At 35.3% G+C, this 17940-nt stretch overlaps 1 protein-coding gene and 1 pseudogene across 2 annotated transcripts in view; both read right to left on the bottom strand.

The window, feature by feature from the left end:
• Positions 1 to 17940, bottom strand: part of Msl2 (MSL complex subunit 2) — a 35057-nt gene that overhangs the window by 12339 nt on the left and 4778 nt on the right. The gene's annotated exons all lie outside the window — the stretch shown is intronic.
• Positions 1801 to 1967, bottom strand: LOC143409035 (U2 spliceosomal RNA; annotated as a pseudogene).

Here is a 17940-nt window from a genome sequence, read left to right as displayed (position 1 = left end):
CATCATATAATCTACTGGATTTCCCAACCAATCCCCAATACAAATATTTTAAAATTGTAATCTACCAATGAAGATGCCTATAGGTGGACTCTACTCAGTGGTGGAGCACCTAGCATGGTTTGATTCCCAGAACCCCACACACATACACACCCCACACACAAAAATTAAAATAAAATGTCCAGAAAAACTTTTTTAATGCATTCATCTAACCACCCAAACCTCTAAAGCTTCCCAAAGAGTTCTCTTTTATAATGCCCAATGAAAGCAGCTCAAGTGATGTGAGGAACAAAGACAAAGATTCAGGAACTTCTTAACTGGGATCACTATTAACCAGATACCTATTATATTTTTCTAAGGAACCCCTTAGCTTAAATTAAGAAATACAAATCCTGCTACTATTTTAAATCTTTTGGAACATTCTAAACACTCTTTCCCAATTATCAATTATACTGCCTCTTTTTATAGCTTCAATTAAATAACTGGGTTTTACGACCAAAAAAAAAAAGAAAACATTGTAAATTCTATAAAAATGTATCTCATTCTAGAAAATCAAATGGATGGGCAATTTGAAAAATATTAATGGCAGACTCTACTATAAAAACTGGGAAATGATTGAAAAGGGGTTTATGTTAGCTTAGATAATGTTCCATATACTTCCAACAACAACAAAAAAAACTTGCTCAAAATACTTTCAGCCTTAAAAAATTATAGTTTATGACAAACTACTGTTTTCTTACAACACTGTCTTTGATTTCTTAAACAGCAATATTTCATCTAGTTTACCTTCCTTTACTAAGCCAAGTAGTTTCTTTTAATTAAATGAATTTGGTATTTATGTGTCCTGTTAAAACAAATGATGTAATATTGACCTAAAATGACTTAAATATACCATTCCCCCGCCCCTTTGCAGTGCTGGGGATTAAACCCAGGGCCTTGAGCATACTAAATGTTCTACCACTGAGCTACTCCGCTGGATTTAAATAATTTGAAAAACAGATTAAGATCTAACACAAATGCATACATGTAATCTCAAAAGACTTAGGAGGCTGAGGCAAAAAGATTGCAAGCTTAAGGCCACCTTGGACAACTTCGTAAGACAGTGTCTAAAAATAAAAAGAGCTAGGGATGTAGCTCAGTAGTAGAGCCCCATAGATTTAATCCCCAGTACTGGGGGGGAGTATTTTTTAATTAATCTTTATTTATTTGTTTTTATGTGGTGATAAGAATCAAACCCAGGGCCTCGCCCATGCTAAGGCAAGCACTTTAACCACTGAGCTATAACCCCAGTCCAGAAAAAAAAAAAAAAACACTTTTGTTTTTTAATGTAAGAAAAAAACACTGTAAAGCCTGGGAAAGAAGCTTTAATTGTGTCATCAAAAAACATTTGTGCCACACTTCAAAATTATACTACAGGGCTACAGTAACAAAAACTGCATGATACTGGCATAAAAAAGACACATAGATCAATATTACAGAACAGAATACAGACAAACCCACAGTCATATAATCCTTGACAGAAGTGCCAAAATAACAGTGGAGAAAAGATAAATCTTTTAAACAAATGTTGCTGGGGAAACTCATTACCCATATGTAGAAGAATGAGACTAGACTCTCATGTCTCACTCTGTACAAAAATCAATTCGAAATGGATCAAAGACAGAAATTAGACCAGAAACTGTGCAATTCCTAAAGAAAACACAAGGCCAATGCTTGAAAATACAGGCACAGGCAATGATTTTCATCAGGACCCCTAAGGTTCAGGAAATAATGCCAAGAGTTAATAAATTGGATGGCATCAAGTTAAAAGGCTTCCACACAGTAAAGGAAACATGTAAGAATGTAAAGAGAGAACCTACAGAAGAGAAAAATCTTTGCCAGCTGCTCTTCTGAGGCTTAATAGCCAGAATTTATTAAACTGATAAGAACAGATACTACACATGATCTTAGCCAAAAGGCCGAGAAGCAATAATAGCCAGAATTTATAAAGAATTTATATAAAAAACTTAACACCAAAAAAAAATAAAATAAAATAAATGGGCAAATGAACTGAACTGACGCATCTCAAAAGAAATACAAATGGACAATGATTACATGAAAAAATATTCAACATCATTAGCAATTAGGGAAGTATATATCAAACCTACATTGAGATTTCAGCTCAGAATGACAGTCTTCAAGAATACAAACAATAATAAATGCTGGAGAGGATGTGGGAAAAAAGGAACATTTTTTACACTGATAGTAGGATGTAAATTAATACAAGCACCATGGAAATCAGTATGGAGATGCCTCAAAAGACTAGGAATGGAATCACCATATGACCTAGCTTTCCTACTCCTTGATATTTATCCTAAACAATTAAATTTAGGGCTGGGGTTGTGGTTCAGGGGTAGAGCCCTTGCCTAGCATGTGTGAGGCACTAGGTTCAATTCTCAGCACCATATATAAAACAAGTAAATAAAGGCCCATCAATAACTAACAAGAATATTTTAAAAAAATAATTAAAGATATCATACTATAGTGATACATGAATATCCATATTTACAGTAGCACAATTCACAACAGCCAAACTATAGAACTCGGCTAGATGTCCATCAATGGATGAATGAATACAGAAAATGTGGTTATATATGTACAATGGAGTTTTACTCTGCCTTAAAGAAAAATGAAACTATAGCATTTGTAGGAAAATGGATGAAACTTGAGAACATTAAGTTAAGTGAAATAAACCAAACTTAGAGGCTTAAGGGTCACGTTTTCTCTCATATATGGAGGCTAGAGAAGAAAAAAAGAAAAGAAATGGAGGGGAATCTCATGAAAATCAAAGGGAGATCAGTAGAGGAAAGGGTTCAGGGGGAAGGAAGAGAAAGGAAAATCACTAAGGAATCATATATTTACATGTTATAGAGGTATAACTCGATATTGGCCAAGTTATACCTCTATAACATGTACATATATGAATATGTAATAACAAATCCCACTATTATGTACTATAACTATAATGTACCAATAAAAAAAAAAAATTTTTGTGGACTGGCAATGTAGCTCAGTGGTAGAGTAGTTGCCTAGCAAGTGTGAGGCCCTGGGTTTTATCATGGCGGGGGGGGGGGGTCGTCCCCCTAAGTTTTCTCAATCAACACACTCTTGGGTTTTTGGTTGGTTGGTTTTGTTTGTTTTTGGTATGGGGGAATTGAATCCCTGAACTCTGGGGCATTTAACCACTGGGTCACATTCCCAACTCTTTTTTATTTTGGGACAGGGTCGACAGGGTCTCTCAAGGCCCAAGCTGCTGAAGCTGCCTTTGAACTTCAGATCCTCCGGAATCAATGGCATTACAGGCATGCACCACTGCATCCAGTTCAACATGCTCTAATATAAGTTTCTCCTTATATTAATCAGATTTAACACAGATCACTCAAATCATTGCTCTATTAATTAATATGCCAAAGCTAGCATCTACATTGGCTGGTATACACCCTCTTTACTGCCCCTAGCATGAATCAAGATTAACAAAACAGCATAAATTTTAGAGATCACATCAAAATAAACTATAATGAGGTCTCAAAACAGTTTTCCCCTATCTGTATACAAAGGATAGGCACTCTTTAACTTAACATGAAGAACAGCCAAGTCTTCTAACTACATAGCTGATTCCAATTTTGAACAAAGCAATAGATAATTCACTCACTTCAATACAACACTGAGGATGTAGCTTGGTGGTAGAATGCTTACCTAGCATGTACAGGCCCTAAATTCAATTCTCAGCGTCACACACACACACACACACACACACACACACACACACACACAGATAACTATATTATAAATTGTATGTTGACACGCATACTACCAAATAAATTATGTTCTAACCACTTGTGAATTAAGATTTTTTTTCTCCATTCTAACAGTGGAATGAGTATTTAACTCCAAGAATATTCTAACCTCAATATTGAGAGAAATTTAATTTGAGAGTACAAAGAGGGGCAAAAGAAAAAATAAAAACTAACATGGCTAACATGACTAGCAAAATTTGTTAATGCATAAACACAGGATCTGGTAATAGCAAAGACCATAAAATTTAACCTACTATAGCAAACATTATAATAGGTTCAAATGTGACATGAACAACAAAAAGACTAGGGAACTGAAACCTCATTTTAAAGTGTAAATGCGGAAAAGAAATTATCACAATGAGAACAATTTCAGTAAAAGGAAAACTGGATATACTCTGTAATTACCATGATGCCCTCTCCAGAGTTCTTCTCTTGGTCATGCTTCTATTACAGCAAGGATTGCCTTAATCAATAAGCTCAAATAAAAGTAGTTTTATATATAAACATACATGTTGAGAGGACATGTGAGGATCAGTGAAAATTAACAAAAACTCACATAAAGAACATCCTGAAATGCTACTATCAGAAAGCAAAAAATGAAAAAGGTAGGTAATGGTAATGATTTCAATTATCTATCAGTGGCAGAGCACTCAGTAACATATGTGAGGCGGTGGGTTCAATCCTTAGCACCACATAAAAATAAATAATACTTTTTAAAATGTAGCATTCTGATTTCACTGAGGAGAGCAACATGAAACAGAAGAGATGATACATTTCTACATAACAATATGCTTTTCATCATAACCAAAATTCTTTCAAACAAACAGACCTACACCAAAAATAATCAGAAAATAAAAGCTACAAGAAAAACTCATATTAAAGGATATGTTCTTAAAGAGATAAGGATGGGAAAGGGGAGTGACAAAAACACTGCTTACTAAAATGAAATGAAATTGGTCCAATTTTTAAAAAATCATTATATTAGTTCTTTCCTCTGTTTGTTTGAAAGCAGTTCACACTTTTATAGTACTTGTCACATTAGTTGTTCACTAGGTCTCACTCAAGGCCAGAAATTTATCTCTCATGTCTCTATGCATATAACAGATGTATAATGAATGAATCATAAAAGATTAGATTTGGGAGTGACCTTGGAAATCTCTTGTTCTTTGGCATCATTCTAACCAGCTAGTTGCTGGCAATGAAGCTGAGTCTACTAATTCTTAACCTAGTATTCATTTATCTGGCACCACCCTATTTCTGCTTTTTTTTTTTTTTTTTAAGAGAGAGACAAAGAGAGAGAATTTTTTTTAATATTTATTTTTAGTTCTCGGCAAACACAACATCTTTATTTGTATGTGGTGCTGAGGATCGAACCCAGGCTGCACGCATACCAAGCAAGCGCGCTACCACTTGAGCCACATCCCCAGCCCAATATTTCTGCTATTTTAAATCTACAGCATCCACTGAGACAATTTTAGCGCTTCATTCTACATATCAAGAAGAATGATCACTGAAAATGAACCATAGTCAGAATCAATAATTAACCAAGATACTAAACCTTTTTTGGGAAAGAAGAAACAGAAAGCAGGTACTAAAAATGATGGACAGTAACTAGGGCAGGCATTGTAAAGGAAGGGGAGGATCGATTCTCAAGAACTAGTCTGTGCCACGTGTGGTACATGCTGGTAAATCTCAGGTACTGGGAGGCCCCATTTTAAGAAAAAAATAAATAAATAAAAGTAGGAGAGGGAAGAATATACTCTTTCAATGATGTTGAAAGTCTCAGACACAACCTAAATAATAATCCTTTCATAATCCAATCCACTGATCTAAATATCCCCATTCTCTACCGTTTTCAAATGAAGAGTTAATGCTAGAATCCACCACTCTATCATTTAAGACACTTTCTGACTATTTTTATATCTCTGAATTACAATGCCAAAATTAAACATATAGAATACATTTTCAAATAGTAGAATCACAGGGGCTAGGGATATGGCTCAGTTGGGAGAGTGCTTACCTCGCATGCACAAGGCCCTGGGTTCAATCCCCAGTACAACCAAAAAAAAAAAAAGTAGAATCACAAGGAAATGGTCTCTGGATTCAGCTAAGAACAAAAATGACTACACTATAAAAAGATCACATGTATCACACAGCAAATGGGCAAAAATGAATTAACTGGGTCTGGGGTTGTAGCTCTGCCTGGCATGCTTGAAGCAGCGGGTTCAATCCCCAGCACCACATAAAAATAAATAAATAGGTAAAATAAAGATATTGTGTCCATCTACAACTAAAAAAACCTTTCATTAGGTAAAATTCGTGGTTATAGTACCACTCTAAAGAATAATAAACTAGGGGCTGGGGTTGTGGCTCAGCCGTAGAGCGCTCACCTAGCGCATGTGGGGACCTGGGTTCAATCCCCAGCACCAGATAAAAATAAATAAATAAAACAAAGATATTAAAAAAAAAACTTAACACTGTTTTTACTTTAGTAGTATGTAAAAAAAAAAAAAAAAATCAGCAAGTTCAAATAAACTGCTAAAAAGTAACTGTTAGTTCTCTAACAAATATTCAAGCAGCTATGCCCAGAAAAGCACTGGCTCCTTGAAGTATCCATAATCAAGCCAGGCAGTGGTTTATGCCTATAATCTCAGCTACTCAAGAAAACTTGAGAAGAAGAATTTCGAATTCAAGGCTAGCATAGGCAATATAGCAAGACCCTGTCTAAGTAAATGAATATCTTTAATCACCTGAATTTCACAGAACTGTAACCTATTCTCTTTAAATCAGCCAGCACAAAACAATTTAGTATGCCAGAAAAATGTGCATTTTAACTATAAACAAGGAAGGAAAGTATGACAAATATGCATATTCCACTAAAAATAGTAACAGAGGAGTTGGGGTTAATTAATGCTCAGTGGTAGAGTACTTGCCTAGCATGTGTGAGACACTGGGTTCGATTTTTAGCACTACAAATAAATAAATAAAATAAAGTCCATAAACATCTAAAAAAATAAAGTTCACTAAATCATGTTAAATAATTAGGTACTGCTACACTAAGAAACCAGTGACAGCTATATGCCAATTTTACAGGGGATTGAGGGTAAAGAAAAAGAACAAACAATACATTAAAATATGAATGCTACTCAAACCAAACTGTTTATTTAACATCTGATGTTAAACCTCAGAGTTTCCTTAGTTTGGTAATTCTTTGGTTAACCTAAAACTATGACAAATAACTTCTGATATTCAAGGTGATAAATCAGATTATATAAGGTGAGCTTCAACAGTCAATTATCATTATGAATTAAAATAAACCAAACACTCACCACCACTCTTATTAAATGGTTCATGTGTAACTACTCAGACCCATAACATATTCATAAACAGTCAAGCCTCACTACAAATTTCTGTAAGAATTAAAATAGAATACTAGACATCATTTAGAATGCCAGACATCATCTATCTTAATAACCAAGCAAGGGAGATTTTTATAGAGTTTTTGTGGTTACAGAGTGCTTTCCTAATATTCCATTATTTTCATATTTTCAATGACAATCACTCATAAAATTATCACCAATAAGATAACATAGGTTGGCCAATTAATTACAATTAAATTGATTCACAGCTAAACCAAACAATCAACAAATCAATATAAATCTAGATCCAAATTTCCCAAATTGGTATTCCATGGACCTGGAGATCTACTTTCTTACTGTCTTGGGAAGTCATCCCAAAATACATTTCTTAGTGGCTAAATACTATAGCCACCAAGTAACTTGTCTAAGACAGCATGGCTTAAAATTTCTAGTATATGATCTTTTTTAAAAAAAAGTGTGTCTCACACAAGCAGTACTCCAAATCAGCACTACCATCATCCATCATGTAAGTAATCAACTCCAGACCTGACTCTCAAATATTTGAGAATGCTACCCCAGGAATGTGTATTTTCAGAAAATTTCCCAAATTCTGATATATAAACAGGTTAGGAACCACTAATGATAGTTTAACCTTTTTTACCTTGAAGGTGTCTCTCAGAGTAACAAAACCTCATGAGTATTCTTTCTAATCATTTTTATGATGTAAGGAAGAAAACATAAAAGTTTTTAAGTAAAAACCTTTTTAATCAGTATGTATAAAAATGTACTATAAAAAAGAATTAAGATGTACTATAATATAAGTTCATTTTAATAATACAAGACTAAATTTTTACTTCCACTAACACCTTGTTTTATCTCTTCAGTCACATTTTTTAAATGCATTTTGGTGATACAGCTATTTAAAACATAACTCAGGGGTTGGGATTGTGGCTCCGTTAGGTATGGTGGCTCACACCTGTAATCCCAGCAATCTAGGAAGCTGAGGCAGGAATGTCACTAGTTCAAAGCCAGTCTCCACAATTTAGCAAGGCCTTCAGCAACTCAGTGAGACCCTGTCTCAAAAAATTAAAAAGGCTGAGCTTGGGTTCAGTGGCATACGTCTATAATCCCAGCAGCTTGGGAAGCTAAGGCAGGAGGACCACCAAGTTCAAAGCCAGTCTCAGCAACTTAGTTTAAGCAACTCAATGAGACCCTGTCTCTAAATAAAATCCAAAAACGGGCTGGGAATGTAACTCAGTGGTAAAGCACCCCTAAGTTCAATCACCAGTACCAAAAGAAAAAAAGGGGGGGAGGGCAAAACAATATATTATGCAGAGGCAAAACACTCATATGAGCTATTATACGGAATTCCAATATTTTTCACTAAAAATTTTTGTTAACCATTTTTGTATTTTGTTACTAAGTAATGAGCTTAATAATGGCTTCAGATGAATATCTGCAAACACTTCCAATAATGCAATTATAAATGGTTGTATTCTCTAAAATTAAAGTTTACAGAGTAGCACTGTACTTTGTAAGTTGGCTTTTTAAAATATTACCAACATCTTGTTAAAATACAGGACTGGGGCTGGGGTTGTGACTCAGCAGTACAGCACTCACCTAGCATGTGCGGGGCCCTAGGTTCAATCCTCAGCATTACATAAAAATAAATAAAATAAAATAAAGGTATTGTGTCCAACTACAACTAAAAAATAAATATTAAAAAAAAAACTTACTTAAAAAAAGATACAGGATATTAGTTCAGCACAAACAACTTATAGGAAAGGATAATAATAATAATAATATTAAGTCAAATATTTATATCATTTATGTTTTTTTCTCATTATCTAGTATTTCAATATCTACTTAATTTCCTTACTGGCTTTTATCTCTAACCAGTAATACATTGGATTATATGAAAACTTGTAACAATATTACTAAAAGTTAACAAAATACATGACTAAACAATTATAGGCTATGGGGGCAGACAGAAGGTTTCAGATGAATTAAGTGGTACCACCAGTAATTACAGGACTGCTTGCTATTTGTCCTAGTGTTCATTTGACATCTCTTCAAATTTTATCTCATCTACAACTCATTTTAAAGGAAGAAAAATAAATTACTTTATATTGCCTTTTTTATCTTCTAATAATACAAATCTTTTATTACAGGAACACTGTGGAATGCCTTCTTAAGCCCAATTCACTGCAGAGAAAACTGTAAGTGGTAAGCTCCAAAAATCTTTTCATAACTCCATCAAAATGTTTTTTAAAATACTGCCCAATATTCTAAACTCAAAACTTGAAAATTCTGAGATGAAAACAAAACACTACAAGATCTTTCAATGATCCCATAGCTTCCAGGAATAACAGCTCTGTGGTTCTTAAAGTTCTTTAGTTGTTACAACACACCATCCAGTAGAACTTTATTCATGATAAAAATATATCCACAGTGCCCAATGATAGCCAGTAGCCACATGTGACTACTCAGTACTGAATGTGTAGCTAAGTACAAATAAGAACCTAAATTAAAATTTTAGTTTTTATGAAATAAAGTCTATATGGCTAACAGCTCTGTGAGATAGCATAGGTATAGAATGTTACCTTATCCTGCTTCCCAACACTGATGGATACAGACAGATTTCCCTGCCTAAACAGTTTCAACACCAGATAAAATAATGATCTGTAAACATTTAGCAACAAGCAGCACAGACAGTGATCCTTGAGGGGGGCGACAAAAAAAAGGGAGCCCTGGAACTGTCACAGCATACTGACTGGAGACAAGTTTCAGGTCAAAGCACAGAGAATCCAGACAAAACGTGGGGGTCTCCTTGAGCTGAGAGTCCAGACATCTGGAAGTCTCAGGACACAGTACCACAGATTAGAGAGCTATACAGAAAAAGATTCAGAGATTTGCAAATGGTTCCTCAAGTCTCCAGCAGAACTTTTATTAGCATACACATATGAAGTAACTACCAGAAATTTCCCAGAAAGGAGCAAAAGAACAATCTCCATAACTCAGTAGCAGAATAATTCCTGTTTTCACCACTCAGAGTGAAAAATCATGTTATTACAAGGTTTTTGCCTCAATAGTGCAAGAAAATTACTCCCTAGACTAAAGGCTGCTCAGGTCCTAGGGCTGGAGATGTGGCTCAGCCATAGAGCGCTCGTCTAGCATATCCTCAACATCAGATAAAAATAAATAATATAAAGGTATTGTATCCAACTCCAATATGTGTGTGTGTGTGTGTGTGTATTAAAAAAAAAAAAAAAAAAAAAAAAAAAAGATCAAGCCAGGTTCAATGGCACATATTTATAATCCCAGATACTAGGGAGGCCAAAGCAGGAGGAGCATAAGCTCCAGGCCAGCATGCATAACTTGTTAAAAACCTGCTTCAATTTTTTTTTTTTTTTTTTTAATTAAGAAGGGTTGGAAATTGAGTTCAGTGGTACAGAGTGCCACCAGGTCCAATTCCCAACACTGTAAAATATAAATTTTAAGAGTCTCTAAATAACTTAATCTCATCCCAAAACAAAGCTTCAAGAATATACAACAAAGAATTTTTCCCAACAAAACAATATCTGATATTCAATCAAAATTAGACAGACATCCAAAGAAAGACAACATAATCCATAAGCAGCAGAAAAAAGCAAAATCAAACCCAGAAATGCAACAGATGACAGAATTAGCAGGCAAGAAAATCACGACTATATTCTATATGTTCAAAAATGTTTTATACACCTAACAATAACTTCAAAATACATGAAGCAAAAGCTGATAAAACTCTGAAGAGAAGCTGACAAAACCAAAACTATGCTTAGATTTCAATAGCACTTTCAACAACTGACAAAACTAAGATAACGGATCTGACCAATCAAACTGTTGCAACTGACCAGAAACACTGTGCACCAACAACTATTCTCTGACTGACAAACTAATCCTTCTCTAGGTAAGGTTTCAAAACATAATCCAAGTTCTTAATATTAGAATCCTATGGCTCTAAATAGTGTCCAGAGCACAAGAAAAGACTTTCATAAATACTCCATTGATTGATCAGAATTAAAAGCCAAATTCTTTACAGGGGGAATCCAGTAAAGGAGAATTATAACAAAAACTAGTTATCTATGACCAAGGGCAAACTAGAGAACTCACTCCTAAAACTCAGGGGGAAAAAACTCAACTCTAGCCAATAATGCTATACCATGAGAAAATGTCACCCACTGATGCAAGACCTGACAATTTTCCAGAAGGCACCCCAAATCTGGATTTTTATGTGAATTCTAGATTTTGAAACAAGGACCATTAATTAACTTGGTAAACTTTTAATCAATCTTTAAAGTTTAGTGAAGGGGCTGGGGCTATAGCTCAGTGGTAAAGTATTTGCCTAGCATGTGTGAGGCACTGGGTTTGATCTTTGGCACAACATAAAAATAAATAAGTAAAAAAATAAAGGTCCATCTACAACTAAAAACATATTTAAAAAAAAAAAGTGGGCTGGGGTAGTGGCTCATCAGTAGAGCACTTACCTAGCACGTGCGAGGCCCTGGATTTGATCCTCAGCACCATGTAACAATAAATAAATAAAATAAAGGTATTATGTTCAATTACAACTAAAAAATAAATGTTTTTATTTTTTTAAGTCAAATTCACAACGAAATTTCTGGAGATATTTGTTTTATTTTTACGAGACAGGGTGTTGCTCTGTTGCCCAGATTGGCCCTAAACTCCTGCATTCAGCTGCATTCAGGTAATCCCTCTACCTCAGTCTCTCCAGTAGCTGGGATTACAGGTGCACACCACTGCACCTGGTTTCTGTTCTACTCCAACAACATCTTTTTTCTTTTTTTTTTTTTAAATATTTTTAGTTGTAGATAAACATAATACCTTTGTTTTATTTATTTTTATGTGGTGCTGAGGATCGAACCCAGTGCCTCACACATGCAAGGCAAGTGCTCTCTACCATTGAGCCACAATCCCAGCCCTCCAACATTTTTTTTTTTAAAACACTTTTTCCCTTTTTTTTTTTTATATTTATTTTCTAGGGCTCGGCGGATACAACATCTTTGTTTGTATGTGGTGCTGAGGATCGAACCTGGGCCGCACGCATGCCAGGCGAGCGCGCTACCGCTTGAGCCACATCCCCAGCCCCAACATTTTCTTTTTTAATATTTATTTTTTAGTTTTAGGTGGACACAATATCTTTATTTTCTTTTATGTGGTGCTGAGGATTGAACCCAGTGCCTAACGCATGCCAGGCGAGCGCACTACCACTGAGCCACATCCGGAGCCCAATATTTTCTTATAAGTAAAACAGAAAAATAATTTGTCCAAGTCACCAATGTGAATAATTATATCTGTCCATATCTAAAATACTACGGACGTAGGTGGAAAAATTATTTTTTTCTTTTTTTTTTTTTTTTTGGTACCAGGGACTGAACCCAGGGGTATTTAACCACTAAGCCACATCCCCAGCCTCCCCCTATATTTTCTTTAGTCATCAGTGGACTTTTATTTTATTTTTTTATTTATGCGTGGTGCTGAGAATTAAACCCAGGGCCTCACGCATGTTAGGCAAGCACTCTACCACTGAGCCACAATCACAGCACCCCCTAGTCCTTTTTAGCCACTAGGATTAGAGATGCGCACCACCATGCCAGGCCAAATCCACACTTTTTAGAGAAAAGTGAAACTATATGCCAGAATAGGAACTGAGTGATGCTTACCATCTCAGAAAAGATATAAAAAGTCTTCCACAGTTGGAGACCAAATTTTATCAAAGGCTTTTTAAATTGTTCCAGAAAACTAAATTTTCCACCATGAAGAATAATCTAGTCACATCCTCCTAGCAAGGCCTATATAAAAAATTGAATAAGCCAAATGACACCATGAAAAGACCCGAGAGACCTCACAGCTACTAGGTGCTACATTCACACCCTATGTCAAAAGCTGAAGATGTTCAGTCACAGGCTGTACAATTCATTAACTATAAAGGAGATACAGAAATTCATCAGAGAAAGCCTTAGCATACCTATAATCAATCCCAGCTACTAGGGAGGCCAAGGATGGCAAGTTCTAGGTCAACCTGAGCAAATTAGCAAGACCCCATCTAAAAAGATTAAAAAGACTGGGGACACAGTTCAGTGGTAGAGCACCTCTGGGTTCAATCCCCAATACAATGAACAGGGGTAAAGGAGCCTTAATTTGAATCTTGTCTTCTAAACCTTGATCCCCAGATTATATAAGGCCAGAGCCCCAAAATTCAGTACATCAAAATTTGATAGTGTCCATGAAGATTCATAGATCAAATACTTTTAGGTTACACACTGCATCCTCTAATCCCACTTTCTGCATGCCTTTAACTGTTACACAATTTTTACAATCACCCAACTTTGCCAGAAAGCATACTTTATATCCATATATGAGACTAGACAACATTTTAAATGCATCATTTTTCTGTGGGCTATAGCAATAAAGAAAATGGACAATCTACAACTAAAAATATGTATATGTATATATTCTTCAAAAATGTACACTAACTGCTATACAACTAAGAGCACACACAAAAATGCACTGGCTATGCTTGGGAAAAAACCCTGAGATGGGCTGGGGTTGTGGCTCAGCAGTGGAGCGCTTGGCTAGCACATGAAAGACCCCAGGTTCAATCCTCAGCACCACATAAAAGTAAATAAGTAAAATAAAGGTGTTGTGTCCAACTACAACTAAAAAGTTTTAGGGGGAATAAAAAAGCCATAGACACCAAACTGCAAAGATCCAGGAAGGTTGCTGAAATTGGAAGACAATGAATGAAAACCCTGCAACTAAGTAAGAGTAAGCAAAAGATAACTATCCAGATAAGTAGTAGTTAACATGAAAAAAATCAAAATTCATTTCTTGACAATAAAACCAGAAAGAGCCCCCTTTTTTTTTTTTTTGGTAGTTGCAGATAGACAGCATGCCTTTATTTGTTTATTTTTATGTGGTGCTAAGGATCAAACCCAATGCCTCACATGTGCCAGGCAAGCACTCTGCCATTGTGCTGCAGCCCTAGCCCCCAAGAGCCTTCTCTTTTTTAAAAGGGGGTGGGGGCATAGTAACAGAAACTAAATGACTATGAAAAAGTCAAAAATGGCTGCTGGACACAAAAAAAAATTAAGAGAAATTATAATAAAGATTTTTCAATGCTGCTTTTTAAGATAAAGATAAAATTTAGAAAGTATATCATGCAGGTATGGTGGTGCACACCTGTAATCCCAGCAGCTTAGGAGGCTGAGGCAGGAGGATGTTGAGTTTAAAGCCAGGCTCAGAAAAAGCAAGGCACTATACAACTTGGTAAGATCCTGTCTCTAAAATATATACAAAAAAAAAAAAGGGCTGGGGATATGGCTCAGTGGTGGAGTGCCCCTTACTTCAATCCCTGGTACCTCCCGAAAAAAAAGCAATACATCATAACTCACAGAAATAAATTTAAATTATTCATATATAAACATTACCAAATAAACATCCTAAGAGTCAACTGTGCTAAATCATTAACAACTTAGTGATAGCATGTTCTTGACGCACACAAAGAAAATAAGCAGTGTAAAGAAGGGGAAGAATAGATGTTCAAAGCAATTTGAGACTGAGAACCACAAGCCCAAGCACAACTTCAGAAGATATGTTGTATTGCAATAACAAATAGTATATAAGATTATTTTAAAAAGAATTTCCAGGGGCTGGGGATGTGGCTCAAGCAGTAACGCGCTCGCCTGGCATGCGTGAGGCCCAGGTTCGATCCTCAGCACCACATACAAAGATGTTGTGTCCGCCGAAAACTAAGAAATAAATATTTAAAAAAAAAAAAAAATTCTCTCTCTCCCCCTCCATCTCTCACTCTCTCTTTAAAAAAAAAAAAAAAAAAAAGAATTTCTAGAACATAGCTCAGTTGGTAGAGTGCTTGTCTTGCATGCACAAGGCCCTGGATTCAATCCCCAGCACCATCAAAAATAAATAAATAATAAAAAGCAATTTCCAGGGACGGACATAAAACAAAAATTTAAGAGTATGTCTTGTATTAACCATATGTCCCGGTAACACTGCCTCACCAACCTCAATCCCAGGCACCAAATTATTCAACACTGTCCCATCCTTCTCTTCATTCTCTACAGATCTACACTTCATCCATTCTAATTCCTATCTAACCTGCAACTTCTTCTTAGCACCTTACCACTCTCTCAAGCTCCAATAACATACTGTTAAAATCCAGAAGAATTTTTTTTTTTTTTAGAAGTCTGACAGAGTCTGAACCAGGTGTGGTGGTACATGCCTATAATCTCAGCAATTGAGACAGGATCAAGTTCAAAGCCAGTCTCAGCAATTTAGCAAGGCCCTGAGCAGCTTAGCAACACCCTATCTCAAAATAAAACTTTTTTTAAAGGGAAATCCTAGGACTGGGGTTGTGGCTCACCTAGCATGCATGAGGCACTGGGTTCAATCCTCAGCACTACATAAAGTAAAATAAAGATATTGTGTCCACCTATACTAAAAAATATTTTTAAAGGGGGGGGGGCGAAAATCCTGATTATGTCCTTAATGACATAATACTAATGAAATAAGCCTTTAAAAAAAAAACTATTTGATTCCATTTATATGAAGAACCTAAGTTGTCAAATTTTTAAAAACAAATCAGGATGGTGATTATCAGTCTGGACATAGTGGGAAATGGACAGTTGTTGCTAATGGGTTTAGAGTTTCATATTTGCAAGATGAAAAAGGTCTAGTGATCTACTTCACAGTATATAAAAATATACTACATATATAAGGATATATATATATCAAATGAAAATGGTAAATGTTGTGTATTTACCACACACACACAAAAAAGTGATTTAAAAGAACAAGAAAATTTTAAGAATAAAATGATCTTATGCTTGAGAAAAATGAACAAAAACATTAATATGCGATTATTCAAATGGTCTTTAATTTAGCTTCCATCTAAAAGAAATATAGTTTAAAATAAGTCACTTGAGGTTATACCTTCAAATTACATATTAGAAGACTATTTATAGATTATTGTTTGTCAGGCACAAAGCAAAGAATTTGCTAAGAGAAAAATCAGAATTCTAGAACTTAAAGATCTCTGCATGACTATTCTACTAATTCAACGTAGATCCACAATGCTTTTTACAATAGTAAAATGAGGGGAAAAAGTCATTAATAAAGCTATATCTATTTAATTTTAAAAGCTATTCCTTATTCTGAAAGCATGCTCTTAGTACTCCAATGATACTGAAAAATTCTCATTTCAATGGGACAAGTACTTACCCTTTCAACAAATAGAAATGTTAAGCCAACACTAACAGAAATGGGTACAATGGTGAGCCAAGGAAGGTCCCACCCTCAAGGAACCACCTACCTTTCAGCAGAAGGTAAGAATAGCAGTAAAAATGAAAAGATGATGTTTTTAAGTCCTAAACATGCAAACAAAAAGCTAGTCACCAAATAGCATACTACGTCAACAGAAAACAACCTCCAGTCCCTTCCCCATTTTGTATGTGAAAAATTACATGGCAAGGCACGCTGATCGGGAAGCTGAGACAGAGGATGGTGAGTTCAAAGCCAGCCTCAGCAATGGCAAGGCGCTAAGCAACTCAGTGAGACCCCATCTCTAAATAAAATACAACATAGGACTGGGGATGTGGCTCAGTAGTTGAGAGTTCAATCCCTGGTACCCAAAAAATAAAGAATTATAGGTGTAACAGGTTCACAACTATTCAATAAATTCAAAACCAAAATCACTTTGCATCTAACTAAAACACTAGGAAAATATTCATGTACCTAAGATATCTGACCAAAATGATTTATAGGACTCCAAATTTTTCTTCTAACAGGACTTGACTCTACATATCAACTTAAAAGTTAAATGAAAATCTAAAATCCCTAGGGCATAATTTATCAATTCTCACCCCATTAAAGGAAAAGAAATTCTAACTTCTTGATAAGCAAGTCCAACATTTAGAAGAGGAATAAGTAACTAACACTTAAAAAAGGTACCCATAATGATTGTTCTGGTCACTGTTTATGTGACCTAGAAAGAACAATAATTCTCTAGAGCACTGCTATCCCAATTTGCTAGAAGCTTCCAAAGGTTTGAATGTATACAGTTGAAAAGCAAACAGTGATAATCAGCTAATTAACATTTCAAAGAACAAGGATAACAAAAACCTGTAATTCCAGTGAGTATCTAGCTTTGACAATAATTGACCTGACAGTGCAGTCTCTTCCCTCACCTGCTTCCACCTTCCTCTACTTCTATGCAAAGGTGGGGTAAGCACTTAGTAGTGCCAGTCATTGAATCTGTAGATTTGTTCTTATGAATTTAAAACTTTGTTTCAAGCCATTAATAAGTTTACATATAACACAAACTTGGAGATATAAACATACAGCAAATAAAGGAAACTGAGGCAAAAGTTAAAATTCACTTGCCTACACAGTAAATAGAAAAGTCAAGACTTGAGCCTAACTGCAAAATGTTTATTAGGCCTTTTATCTTCCCTCACTTCCTTTCACTTTTTCCTCTGTCTATAAAAACTTACATACCATCAAATATAGTTATGCATGCCTGTAATCCCAGAGACTTAGGAGGTTGAGGCATCAACCTGGGCAACTTAGCAAAACCCTTTCTCAAAAACAAAAACAAAAACAAAAACCAAAAAAAGGGTGGGGACATAATTCAAAAAAAAAAAAAATCTTGCCCTGGATTCATTCTCCAG

This window comes from Callospermophilus lateralis, chromosome 10, assembly GCF_048772815.1.
Source record: "Callospermophilus lateralis isolate mCalLat2 chromosome 10, mCalLat2.hap1, whole genome shotgun sequence".
Lineage (NCBI taxonomy): Eukaryota > Metazoa > Chordata > Mammalia > Rodentia > Sciuridae > Callospermophilus > Callospermophilus lateralis.
Note: the sequence above shows the minus strand (reverse complement) of the source record. Positions and strands in the feature narration are given on the sequence as shown.